The following is an 11,705-nucleotide window of genomic DNA, read 5'->3' on the forward strand; positions in this document are numbered from 1 at the left end:
ATCTTCCCAGCCCCCTAGGTGTAGATTTAATTTGATTATGGTTGTGTGGGGTTCTATATGCCTCACTTAGTATATTTACGATTATTTTCCCATGCTGGAGAAATTTTTTGCTGCTACCTTACAGATAGTCTTTTTATGGCATTTGTGTTGACTCCTCCTGTTTTGTTGATACCTATTGATATTATATTTTCATTATCTCCCTGCAACTGCTCGATTGTGATTTCCTTGTTTCTTGTTATTTTTGTGAGATCTTTCCTTTCATGTTTACTAGCTGCAATGTTGTCTTCAAACTCTGAAAGTCTATCTTCAATTTTGTTCAAGTGGTTTTGCTACCTTTCAATGGAATTCTTAATTACCTGGATATCTGTTTGAATTTATTTTATGTACTCTAATTACTGTATTGTTTGTGCAATGTTTCTATCATTTTTCTATTTTCCTCTACTTTTAAAAAATATACATCTCCTTTACATGTGCTGAGCCATTCTTTCATGATTTTTATCATTACTTTTTTTTACTTGAGAGATTATTTCTGATCTGATTTCTCCTATAACCTGATAGAGTTCTTTCTTTCTTTCTTTCTTTCTTTCTTTCTTTCTTTCTTTCTTTCTTTCTTTCTTTCTTGGTACTGGGAATCAAACTCAGGACCTTGTGCTTGCCAGGCAGGCACTTGTGTGACTGCATTACGTCCCTGGTCCTGGAGTTATTTCTTTACTTCAGTTGCTATCCTTTCTGAAATTTCAAGTGTGTGACTTTCCAGATCTTCTATGACCTTGTTATGTGGACTTGTTCTGGGTGGGCTGGAGGTTTATGATTGCCCTTTGCTGCTTTGTTTTGACATTTTAAAGCTCTTAGTGTTCACCTGGAATAAACAGTGCTGGTGGGCGGATACAGATCAGCAAGGCTCCTGAGACGGGGTTGGGGTAGCATCACCAAAGCTCCTGCAGTCTGGGGTTCAATATGGCTTCTACCACAGCAGTGGGGGAAGCAAATCTGCAGCTCAGGAAGGGTCTTATGATGATGGGGGTGGAAGGCTGAAACTCCACAAGGCTCTCACAATGGGTGCCAGGCAGTGTAGTGCTCACCAAGGCTCTAGTGATGGTGTGTATGTTGGGGGCACAACTCAGCAAAGCTCCCATGATGGTGTGAGGGCATAGGGCATGGCTAAACCAGGTCCCTGTAGCTGTCTGGGATCAGTTTGCCTTCTGTGATGGTGAGAGGGTCAGGCTGCAGCTCAACAAAGCTCCCACAGTGGTGTTGGGGGTATAGGGTATGGCTCAGAGATCCCCGTAACTGTTGAAGTCAGCCTCTCTATTCTAATAGTGCTAAAAATTCTGTGACAAAATGTATTCTATCATCTTTAATTTGTGGTGAACTATGAAAATTCCAAAGTCTATATATCTTTTCCATACTTTGACCAGTAATGATCTCTCAGGCTTCCCTCTTTTGGAGGTGATACCTGCTCATTTTACTGCCCTGCGTCTCCAGGTGCACTGTTCATGGCAATATGTGATTGCCGCTGAGGTAGAGGCACACTCATGACCAATCCTGCAGGACAGGGGTTGGGTACAAGCCCACAGTAAGCTTTCTTATAAGCACTGAGGCAAATGTTGGGTTATCAGCATTCATTACTACTATGGAAAAAGGTAGCAAATTTTGGCAAATATCAAGAAATGAAGTTTCACTACATTCTCACCTTCAACTCTAATCTCTATGTTGGTACCAAACTCCTGCCACTTTGATTTCTTCCTTCATCAGGCTAAATATCTTTCTTATTCAGAAGCCTGTCTAAGGACTCTGGGCTAAACTTGTGACTAAGCAGCTGTGTTAGTCAGCTTTCCTGTAGCTGGTACTAAACACTGAAGGAGAGGTTCAGTTTGGCTCCCAGTTTCCCCCGAGGGTTGGCTGGCTCCAAGGCAGAGACAGTTATGGCAAAGGGCATGATGGTGCTTGGTTCATGGCAGAACCGAGCAGGGGGATAAAGCCAGAGAGGAAGATGTGAGGATCAGATATAGGACCCCATATCATACCTCTGTGGCTCACTCAGACACATGCAGAGATGTGCTCTATGAATCCTCTAGGGAGCGCAGAACAATAAAGTTGATGATTCAGTTTAACTGCTATGTCTGCTTAGTTTTATACTAAAGATGAAACTGTAGCAAAGCAGCTTTTCATATGTCCTGTAATCATGAACATCTTCATGTAGGGCCTTTCTTTCATATGATCTATGGCCTTTCTAGGGATACACAGGCATGTGGAACTGTAGGTGAGGATGCTGCTTAGTTCCACCATGGTCTATTACTACTATAAGTCTGGTCTTTTTAATTACATGTAAATAGCTACCCAAACTAAAAACTACTGGTAAGGACTCATACTAATATTCAGAAGATAAATCTATATTGGCTTTCTCTTTTGTTTGATGAATTACTCATAATAATCACTTTTCATGATTCATTCTGCTTTAGGTAGTCCTATCCATTTCTGCTTATTGCTGATTATTCAGATAGCCTTTTTTTCCCCTGCTGCTGCTGAGGAGCATGGCGGCAGAGGCTCAGATGTGTTCAAGGCCCTGCTTCACCTGTAACCCTCCACCATGGCAGAGGAAGGCATTACTGCTGGAGTGGTAATGGATGTCCATACTGCTTTACAAGAGGTGCTGAAGATGTCATCATCCATGATGGCCTAGCGTGTGGAATTTGCAAGGCCATCAAAACCTTTGGGCAAATGCAAAGCTCATTTCGTGTACTTGCATCTAACTGTGAAGAGACTACATATGTAAAAGTCAGTAGAGGTCCTTTGTGCTGAGCACCAAATTGGCCTAACTAAGCTTGATGACAACAAGAAACTCAGGGAATGGGCAGGCCATTGTAAAATTGACTGTGAAGGAAAACCCATAAGTGGTTGCTTACAGTTATGTGGTAGTTAGGGACTATGATGAATTGCAGGCCAAGGATGTCATCAAAGAATACTTCAAATACAAGAAATGAATGAGTGAAAGTTTTGGTTCACTTAAGAGAAAGAAATACATAGTCCTAAGAGTATAAATACAAAATCCTAACAGTATAACATTTGTGTTAGTGATAGAACATTTCTCAGAAGTTTTTTTTTTTCTTTTTTCTTTTAGGGAAAGGTCTACAGGGTGTTTAGGGTCTCAGTACTAGGTTGGATTTGTAGTGATTCGCCCGTTTACAGCCTCCCAAGATCTGGGGTTACAGATGCATGCCACCATGCCCAGTCTCAATTGCTGTTTCAGCAGGCCCCAGGATTGAACCCTTGGCCCCTGTGCTCCGCAGTTTTTCTTGTTTGCCACAGTACCTGAGATTTCTAGACTTCATAGGGATCTTAAAAATGTTTTATCTTTTCTTAACACAGAAAATGCCTAAGCCCTCATGCACATTACCTTCATCTATAAATAAATACTTGCTAAGTGTATTGTATATACACAGTATTGTTCATTTCTATAGGATCAATTTAAGCAGTTTTTAAAGCAACTTGTCCAAAGAAAGTGCTGTTTGAAGAAAAATATCCAGAATGAAAGCATAAATATACAAAAGGGAGGTGGAAAAGTTAACTATTTTTTTTTTACTGTGAGATGAATTTATCAAATTTGTTATAAAGTATATTTCAAATAGTTCAAAAACAATTTGAAATGTGAATTTATAATCAGCACAGTCAATGGTTAATTTCACTTTGCTGTAGAGATTTATCTGATGATTACATGTAAGTATATAACAATACATAAATGAATAAAATATATCATCAAGAACTGTCAGACTTTTTGTAGAGACAGGGGAACTGAGAAAATTTCACTGGAAGAGTCTCTTCCTTTGCATGCCTCCTGCACTGTACCCAGAATCTCCTAGAGTAGAGAGGGGGAAGGACCTTGGTGTTGGAAGGTTCAGGGTAAGTGCTGTGGAGTGCATAGGAAGGAGAAGGCAAATTATGAATGAACTCTGCCGTGGGGGAGAACTTCAAGGAGGATCAAGGGTCGCTCGTGCTAAACACTACTAAAAAGCTAAACAAGATAGGAAATGAAAAAGAATCTGTTGAGTTCAACATTTAAGAGCATTCTGCCAACCTTATGAGAACAATTATTGAGTGTGGCAGCCAGATTGTAGCGCACCAGGGAAGAGTTGGGGAAGGGAAGGAAGAGAACTACGATTATTCACTTTCAGTTTGGTGGGATAAGAAAAGAAGGAGGTGATTGGAACAGCAGCCAAAGGATGGCTCTGTGAGGATGAAAGAGATTAGATTCTCCTTATAGACTGGGAGGAGTAAAACCACGTAAAGAGAAAAATTTAAGAAAGATGAAAAAGAGAATGGATGATGAAGCTATGCACTGGAGAAAAATGCAAAAAGATGACGCCTTTGAACAAAAACAAGGACATGTCTTGCTCAGGGATTAGAAGAGGAAAAATACAAGTTAATCTGTATGTAACTTTGTGGGTAGTGGTGAAGGACATGAGCCGTGACTAATGTGAATCAAGACTAGCTGACTTCATGCAAAGTGTGGACTTTAGAACTGCAAAATTGAGGAATTGTTTTTTGCCTTTAAACTATATGTTTGATTGGGTTCAGTGGAAGGAAAGATCCAAAAGGAAGGGAGTCTATTGGACAAAATGCGAAGCCATTCAGAACCAGGAATTAGGGGATAGAATGAGATGCATAAAGTTCGTAGCAGTGAGGGAGCAGTCACAAGAGTTTGCTTGGTTAATGAATGCTATCATGGAGGAGCGCATGTTTTGAACTTAGTCCTAGAGGAGTGAAAGATTTTTTTTCATTGAGATGAAGAGAATTATATTGTTTTCTCTCTAGAATCAGAAATTATATATAGTGCCAGCGAGATAGCTCAGCGGACTGAGTGCCTGTTTTGGCAAGCTCAGGGATGGAGGATCGATTCCTGTGCCAGCCCTGCCCCCGGGGCTCAGTGAGCCTGCGACGGAGTCTGGGTCTGGCGGTGGCGCATGTGTGTAATCCCAGCTCGGGGGAGGCTGAAAACAGAACGATCACTTCGAGTCTGAGCTGCGTAGTGAGACCCTGTACCAAATACCCAGAATGGAGGGAGGGAGGGAGGGAGGGAGGGAGGGGGGAGAGAGAGAGAGAGAGAGAGAGAGAGAGAGAGAGAGAGAGAGAGAGAGAATCTTTACCCTAGTAATAAATGGGTGTCCAGGAGGTAGCTTTCAAAGCATAGGAGGGCTCCACACCCAGCGCTACTGCGCATGTGAGTTAGTTGCTGCTCATGGTCTTTATTACTTCCTAAAGATTTCTTTTAGGTGAACGTCTCAAGGATTTGTCATTTTCATATCTCTAGATCTTATCAGTGTACTCACAGCAACTGCTAGTGGTAGCTGGAACTAAAAAATATATTGAATTCAGTTCTGTTACTCAACCTTTCCTATAGGCCTGGGTTTAGTTCTGCCTTTTAAAAATCCCTGTTAGCTCCCTCAAAAGCCATCATTTCTGTCTACTTGTCTGTAAACATCTCTGTTAACAACTCTTTCCTGATCGTGTTGGAGTCAGTCTTGTAACACGCCTCTGTTCTATGGATGGGCAGCTGTGTAATCCTTAAGAACTCACTATGAGCTTTATCAATCAAGAAAATAATTCCTATTTTCTGTCTTGAAGGGGCCTTTTGATAAAGTAGGACTCACAACTTCTCGGGTTTTTTTCCCCCAGAGGTGCGCTGTTATGCTGCTATGTGGCCACAAGGTGGCCCCAGAGACTTGCAGTAAAATCAACGCAGCCAGTTTATCGTCTCTTCACCCAACTCTCCAATTCCCTGCAAAGAAAGATGACATTTTTTGGTGGTCAGATGAGTATTGTAGTAGTGAAATGCATTCCATTCGAGCTGGTATTAGGTTTTTGTGTTCAGGCTTACTTTTACAAGTGTGTAACTGTTTATCATCTGTCTATGTAAGGATTACCCTTCAAGCATTTTACATAAACTGTCTCATTAATCCTCATCCCCCTCCCCACTGGGTATTTCCATCATTTTACCAAGGAGAAATCTGAAGCCCAGAGAGGATAAGTAGCCGATTTAAGGATCTAAAGCCTGTTGGTCAGCTTCTCTGTTGTGGGGACCAGATACCTAACCTTACAATTTAAAGGAGGAAGTGATTTATCTGGCTCATAGCTTACAATGTGTCAGCCCGTGGTCAGCTGACTCCACGGCAGAACTATCACGGCGGAAGGGCGTGGTGTAGCAAAGCCGCTGGCTTCGTGGTGGCTGTGGAGCAGCACAAGGGGAGAGCCCCAGAGAGCGCTGTCACCTGGGACAGCAGCCTGCAGTGGCCCACTGCCTCCATCCCGCCCCACCCCGCTCCCCAGCAGCACATTCAGCTCTGAGCACCCAGGGATTAATTCACGGATGGGCACACACTCATTTAACTGCTGAACGCTGATGCTGTGACCAGGTCTGAAGCCAAATCACTTGCTAAGTGAGGAATTGTATATGGTATGTACATTACAATATTTAGAAGAAATGAGCAAAGGAAACTCCAACTTGGTGACTTTGCTTGTATTTGCATACCTCTTACATGCAGCACTGCCATGTATAACAGAACACAGAACTATACAGCCCTGTACAGTACAATCAGAAAAAAATCACAGTACTGTGCAAACAAAGTGTACTGTCAAAAGAGAGACATCCAGGCTCTGTAAACAAGATGTAGAGAACTGTAAAAAATGGGTTATAGGGCTGGGGATATAGTTCAGCATCATTAGTGCCTTTCTGGCAAGTGTAAGATCCTGAGTTCAATCTCTGGTGGAAAAAAAAAAAAAAAGAAAAAAGAAAACAAAAGAAATAAATGGGTTGTAAGTCTAAGTGTCAGGTTGTGAGTCTGAACAGCATGCCTTGGGTGTAAGTCTGAACAGTAGTTAAATCTATAGATATTGCCTCCTGGATATTATCACCTGTTTAGGAGTCTCTTAATCCAAGCAGACTGGCAATGAATGTAGTCATCACAATAGTCAATTGATTATCAAGAGGAGAAGGGCCCTGTTACCAAAATGTTCCTCTTACCTGACTGGTTATTAGTGTTCATGAGTGTAGGAATCTTGTCTCGGCTCAGGGGAAACAAATCACACTTGGCTTCCAATTATTGCTGAATCACCCTGTGATCTGTGCAGGTTATTATAGGGTGAAGTTAGAGAAATAATTCTTTTCCCCAAATGCCCTTAGCCACCCCACTTAAGCTTTAGGCATTTTTAAAAAGCATTTAGTTTAAGACCAGTGCACAGCAGCAGTGAACTAAGACACTGTGGGAAGACCACTCATTTGACCTGTCTGTCCTTGTCACCTTGACCATGGACTTCATTCATTCAAGGAGTGTAATGATTATTCTACTGTATGTACTGGAATACTGAAGCCAGGGATAGAGGGAAGAAGAAACTTTGTATCTATGTTTCAGGCTCATGCCCTACAAAATGAGAGGGTGATTTTACTTATTTCATAAGACGGTTGTCAGGGTTAGACAAATTAATCAAAGTCTGGCACACAGAAAGGGCTCAATGAAGGCTAATTTTATACTGAGGAGTAGTGAATGGAAGGAAGTTGGTAGAAAGAAGAAGAGAAGGGCAATGGAAAATGATGCTTAGCAAGTATACTGAGAGCCTTCGGGGCAGGATAGCCAGGCCCTTAGTTGTATCTCACTAAGAAAAACTGTTCCTTTTAAAGTCTTACTTAAAACCATAGAATTTTGAGCAGCCTTAGAGATCATCTAATTTAACTATATCCCAGGACAGAAAACAGACTCTGAGATTTACTTATGGTCAGCAAGTTACAGTTGCAGGTGGAGAATCTTGGCTTTGATTCTGCTCTTGTCACGGCTATTCACAGTGCTTTATGTTATGGCATTTGTGCTCTTGAGACTGAGATAGTTTTTGTCTGTATTATATGAGCTCACTTAGTGCCTTGACTTGCTGTATGGAATAATACTGTATGGAATTGAAGAGGGGCGTGTATTACAACTTTCAATGAAAAAGACCTCTTACATAGTGACTTAACTTCTCCTTGGAATAGTTCCTCAAGTGCATGATGTGTTCAATGTGTTTCTTCCTAGAAAGCCTCCGTGTAATGTGATTTTCCCCATTATGAGAGAAATATGGCTTCCATTGTGTGTGATCTCCTCAAGATGTTTTCTATTATCTTTACTTATGTTATCCCCTTATAGAGACTTATTTCTCAAGAACCTCCTAAATAAGACTAGCAGTAACTTGATTTTATGGTATCATATATTTTCAATGGAGTTACACTTTCAGAGTATTCCTTAAAGAAAAATTGTCTTCATGTGGGCATACCAGAGTTTATCTTTTATATATATAGCTAATGGACAGAAGCAAGTGAAGCACCATCCTTTGAATGGATTGTCAAATTTTAGAAGCTGTCAGAATGAATCCTTTCTTTAAAAATGATGCTAAATATTTAATTTGAAGTTCTAAATAAAAAGTAGCTTGACTGTTGTCTTGGCTCATTTTTGTATTTTATATTATTTCTGTTGTTCATTTTACCATTGAAGTAAACATCTTCCTAAAAATTATAACTTATGTTTTACTCCCATGTATACCCATTAATAAAATTAAAGAAGAAAACTAAAATAGTGCTATTTTCTAAAAATCACACTTGTTGTGTTTTCTGATTACAAAATACATGTCTACTGAGTTAACTGTAGAAAGCGCAGAATAGAAAGAAGAAAATGAGAAGGATTTCTACTCACCAAATTGTGTTAGCCTGCCAAGAATTTGGTATGGCTTTCCAGAGAAAGACAGACAGTTTGGGACATTTTGTCATATGTGATTGAGATTATACTAGGTATTGCAGCTTTTTGACATGTAATTAGTGCTCAATTTTTCTGGAAGCTCAAAGCAATATCTTAGTAAAGGAACTGTAGTCCAGTGGGAAACAACAGATCCACAGGCAACAGTGCTGAGTGTAGAAAATAGAAACAGGGTGATTTGATTCTGATGAAAAGCTGTAGACAAGTGACTACTCCTGGGTGGGTGCCAGCAATTTTGCTGACCTGGAGTTCAGAGATCTGAAGGTATTGGAATAGGTAAAATCCAGAGATGAGGTGTGATGAAGAGTAAGTAGAAGGAAAATACTGGAATTCTTGATAAGTCCTGAGATCTTGATCCAGTTCTTGTGACTTAATCTGTTGATGCAACTCTATTCATCAATGGTGCCAATAAAGCCTCTCTAGACTGTCATTATTTTTTACCTAAAACAATGCTGCAACAAACATCTTTGCACTAATGTTTATGGCCATTGGTGTTTTTATCTCTATGCAATAGATATTAAATAAGGGATTTCTGGGTCTGAGGCTGTAGTTACACTTAATTTTTAAATTTTAAATTTAAAGATTGCATCTTAACATCTTAAATTTTTTGCTAGCAATGCTTCTCCTGTTGGTCCTACAAATAGTAGACTTTATTAAGGAAGGAATTTGCTAATCTAGTGGATGTATAATCTTATAATATGACTGTTTTAACTTGTTTTTCTCCAACTACCTGAAAGTTAAAGATTAATCAGCCATTTGCACTTGCTCTTCTATAAACTATCCATTCATGTCCCTTGATTTGATTTTGTATTTGTTTATTTTGTTATCAAATTCTGAGGACTTCTAACATAAGAGAGATTAACCGATTATTTTCCTGATAGATATTTTACAAATATTTCCCTTCAACTTCTTAATTGACTTTGTTAAGATTATCTTTTATTCTTGTGATTTAAAATTTTTTTTCTGAAACAGCTTTTTATTAAGCAGCAAAGCAGAACTGCAACACAATTGTAAATATTTTTTAAATTAGGACACAAAAGAGATGCAACATGTTTGCATTGTAACTATTACACATTCGTACAGCTAAGGTCATCAAATCTTACACCAATAGATAAGATTATTCCACTGATTAGGAGTAGTTCAAATCTAGTAACCATAAGCTATATTAGACCTCTTTTCCTATTATAATATTTAAATATTTTTTGAATTAATTCCTTTAATAAGTGGAATCTACAAACTAAATTTTTAAAAACTGTTAAAGAATGAGCAAAACTCCACAAACTAGTTGAATTTACAAAATTTCTGGGAGAACAAGTGCAATAAAATACTGAATGAGGTTAGCAGTTATCACAAAGTAAAATCTTTCCACTTACTCATGACCAACACTTACACACTCAGAAGAATTCTGCAAAAGTTGACCTACTATGAACTACAAATACATCTTAAGACGTAACTGGCCTCTCTAACATATGGCTTGGCTTACAAAGGGCAAGTTAAACTTAATCCACTTTTAAACAAATTCTTCAAAAGACCTATTCTGTACTAGACAAAACAAACTTCGAGTGAAAACATTTGAAGTTGGTTAATACTTTTTATTGACCTGTTTTAACCCTGTTTTATTAAAACCCTGTTTCTATATTCTCTCAAGATTTTTTTTTAACTTTTAACATATACAACTAGAATCCTTATCCTTTTAGATATCAACTGGGTTATTTTGTGCAAAAGGAAGCTTTTAACAATCTTCCCAATATGAAAATTCTGGGGGCTTTGATCCTTGGCATGCTATGCTGGCCCTTCCCTCGGGATGTGCTGAGACTGCAATTGAGACTGGGCATGGTGGTGTGCGCTTGTACTCCCAGAAATGGGGAGGCTGAAAACAGGAGAATCATTATGAGTCCTATCTGTATAGTGTGACACTGTACTAAATACATAAAAAAAGAAAATCCCATTTGAAAGAACAGTGAGAAAGTATATTATTTTGGTTAAGTTGTGAGAATTAGAGCTCAGCTTACTCTTATAGGTGATTAACTATTCAAAGCAATTTTATAAATGTGAAGCCATTTTTTTTCTTTAGGGAAAGGAAGTGGGGAGGAAGAAGCAAATGGTGAAGAGGCACAAGACAGTGCACACGGTATATAAAGCTATGCATTCAGAATATGATTTTGGTCACTTTGTCCCTACCTGGTGGCTATTTCCTGTGTACCTTATCAAGCCTCTAATAAAAGGCAGTGCTGAACCTGTACATCAGTGCAAAGCATTTCAGAAATACATGCAATTCTAAATTATAAAATCTCTATAATACATTCACACATTTTTAGACTAACATAATACACAAATTCATGGAAGTCTTTTGTTATGCAGCTAATTTTGCCTAGGTCTGACATTATCTTCATAAATATTCATTGAAGCCTCAAAGTACTATAACTTTTGGAATCTATCCAACTTTTTTAAAGAACAGAATCAGCAGCAATTCCATAAAACAGAAAGGAAATCAATCCCTTATTTTCTTTTGCTTTTTGTGTCAGTTGTCTGAAAAACACTAGAAGCAGACATGAGGTTTTCTATATATTGTCCAAGAACTTGGTTTTCAGACTTTAACTTCAGATTTTTGTCCTTAACTGCATCTACGCTTGCAGAGAGATCTTCAAGTGTGTGTTGGAGTTCCAACACTTGGTTAATAAGTCATGCTTTTTCCTCCAGTCCAACCTGATTTTCAGCATCAAATGCATCTATGTCAGCATTTGTCACCTTGGGCTTTGGGAGTAAACTTTTGGGCTTTGGACACAAAATCTTCAGTGGACAGACTTTAGCCTGAGGCTCCAGGAGGGTGTGGGACAATCCTGCAGATGCTTCAGCTTCGGATGTTCAGACCAACAGACACCGGCTGACTCGCCCTTTCTTCTTTTGCTATATTTTAGAAAAATGACTATATAT

At 39.1% G+C, this 11,705-nt stretch overlaps 2 pseudogenes; one reads left to right on the top strand and one right to left on the bottom strand.

The window, feature by feature from the left end:
• Positions 1–2,590: 2,590 nt before the first annotated feature.
• Positions 2,591–2,984, top strand: LOC101583644 (annotated as a pseudogene).
• Positions 2,985–11,270: 8,286 nt separating this feature from the next.
• Positions 11,271–11,705, bottom strand: part of LOC101585578 — a 2,251-nt pseudogene continuing 1,816 nt past the window's right edge.

The sequence above is a fragment of the Octodon degus genome, unplaced genomic scaffold, assembly GCF_000260255.1.
Source record: "Octodon degus isolate 3935 unplaced genomic scaffold, OctDeg1.0 scaffold00281, whole genome shotgun sequence".
Classification (NCBI taxonomy): Eukaryota; Metazoa; Chordata; class Mammalia; order Rodentia; family Octodontidae; genus Octodon; species Octodon degus.